At 43.1% G+C, this 2500-nt stretch overlaps 1 protein-coding gene across 1 annotated transcript in view; it reads left to right on the forward strand.

Annotated features, from left to right (window-relative positions):
- Positions 1 to 2500, forward strand: part of LOC125037765 (semaphorin-2A-like) — a 775566-nt gene that overhangs the window by 28449 nt on the left and 744617 nt on the right. The gene's annotated exons all lie outside the window — the stretch shown is intronic.

Below are 2500 nucleotides of genomic sequence, written 5' to 3' on the forward strand. Positions count from 1 at the left end.
CCTGCAGAAAAGAAGGATGTTTTTCATAGTGAGGATACCGCGGGTAACACTAAGGTTGCAAATAGTGCTTATCCGTTCTACTTAGCTAATTTATATTGTTTTGATCTTGCAGCTTCACGTTCTTTGTACATATCACTATACTTGGTTTAACGAATGCTACGGAGTGGCCTTGAAACACTTTACATTGTTGATAACAAAGTGGAGCAATCGCCGCGCACTAAATTTGAAATTTTTTTTTATGTACGAGTAAACGGTTTTAGTGTGTGTGAGAGAGAGAGAGAGGAAAGGGAAGTGACCTGATGGTAATATGAAGACATTAATCAATACATCTCTCTCTTTCTCTCTCCCTCCGTTATTCCATAATTATTCCTCCCGTCATTCGCTCAGTCGTCCCTTCATTAGGCCTTGGTCCTTCCTTTCTTCCCGCCGGTTTTGTCGTCTTTAAACTCCTCCGTAAGTGAATTCTTAAACTTCCTCCTCCAGCAGCTCCTTCAGGATCCTGCAGCAACTGCGAGTCCGTCTCATTGGTTCTTAAACCCCATTCGGAACGCCCTATACGACATTCTCAACTTTCGGTGATGAGTTTAGTAATGGCTGTAACTTCTCCATCTTCTCCAAGGACTCTTTAACTTTTTTCAGGCCTGTTTTTTTTTTCTTTTTCTTTTTCTTGTCTCATGGGTATCTGTTGTTGATTTAGAAATACGTGAAAGACAAGTGAGCGCATTTTTAGACTGGGTTTTAGGAGCCTTTTGGAGAATCTTGTAGTACGCTTAGGGTACTTTATATCTTCTCAAACACACGCACGCACACACACACACACACACACACACACACACACACACACACACACACACACACACACACACACACACACACACACACACACACACACACACACACACACACACTTTAACACACACACACACACACTTACACACACACATACGCACCCCCACACATACACACGGATTTCCATCTGAATGCATGTGTGGTTATACGTGTATATATATGCTAAATGTGTTAATACGTGTGCAAGTAAATCTCTCTCTCTATATATTTTTTTAGATTTCTTTTTCTTACTCATCCCTGCCTCATTCATGCTGGGCACACCTCCGACCTCTCATTAACTCCTCGGAAGGAAAGAGAGGTCCCTATCAAATGATCCCAGTGTCATAATTAAGCCAGGTCCCCCACCGGCATTAATCTGTCCGCTAAACTTCTTAATTAACTTCAGTCACAAGATTCAAAGGTGCAGAAATGCAGCGGAATACCTAACAGGTGACTTATTCTTCCTGGCGACAGATTTCTAATTTCGATTCTGGGTTTGAAAGGACACTAATTAGGGAAGGCTGATGTGCTCTGCTAGCTGCTTCAGAAAGGAAATTTTGTTTTTTTGGGGTTTTGTTTTTTTCCTGTGAAATAACATGTAGTAAAGGTTTATAAATGTATGTACGAGCTGTGTAGTATAGTGATTTTCTGAGATTCATTGTGATGTTGCTTTTAATGATTTTGCACATTTAATGCTGTTTCTTGTATAGTCATTTTCTACATGGATTCTGGTCTCCCGTGAAGAACAAAAATAACCGGGTTAGCCTCACCAATTTTGAATTTCCGAAAATGGAAACTTTTGTGTGTGCTCAGGAGGGATCGCCAAACACCGACGGGTCAAATCTCGAAGAATCAACAAAACTCCATGAAGATTTTCTGTAGCCCCAAGTGTACCTGATTTCGTTTCCTTCTATAAAACTTGACCGCAGGAAGGATGGAGCCTTGGTGAGGATGTGGATGGAGCTTTTCCTTACCACGGTGATGCCATCTTGTAGAAGAAGACGTGCTATAACCTTACCATACCAGAGTACGATGACAGTCATTCGTCAGAGAATATGACTCTCCTTAGTGAGAGGAGGTTAGCTGTCGCGAGAATGAATGCTGCTCTGACAATTGTTAGCTTCATTTTTTCTACTTGTATGTGAAAGACAAACCTGATATCTTTTCAGAGTTGATGAAAAGAAATTTCCCAGTATGTAAAGACGGAGCATATCCTTTTGTGAGGACTTAGTCTTCTCCTGTGTATTGGAAGACGCAGCGACGATGGCCTTTGCCCTGTGTGAAAGGACGTATTGAGAATGTCTGAAGGGGGGGCTGTGCGCTCATCACTCTTCATTTGTCTGCGTAGCGGCCTTGATGGGAGGACAAATGTTCTCGCATTTATCGTGATTCTCACAAAAGTTCTTCTAAAAAGAGGAAGGCGCGAGAGAGATTTAACATCCTCATTATGCTCAACTATCTTAATCTCGTGTTACTTATTGAGTGGCGAGGAAGAAAACATTTCCACGGACTGAAATCAACGACATCATAAATCAGTCGCCATTTGTGTGTGCTGAGCGCGTGGCTGGCGGGGGTCGCGCGAGGGGGGCAGGGGAGAGGGCTTGGGGGTCATGGGTCCAAAAGGGTCAAGGGGGAAGGGGCAGGGGACCCAAACGGGGTACGAGAGGGAGGG

Source organism: Penaeus chinensis, chromosome 24 (genome assembly GCF_019202785.1).
Source record: "Penaeus chinensis breed Huanghai No. 1 chromosome 24, ASM1920278v2, whole genome shotgun sequence".
Taxonomy (NCBI): Eukaryota; Metazoa; Arthropoda; class Malacostraca; order Decapoda; family Penaeidae; genus Penaeus; species Penaeus chinensis.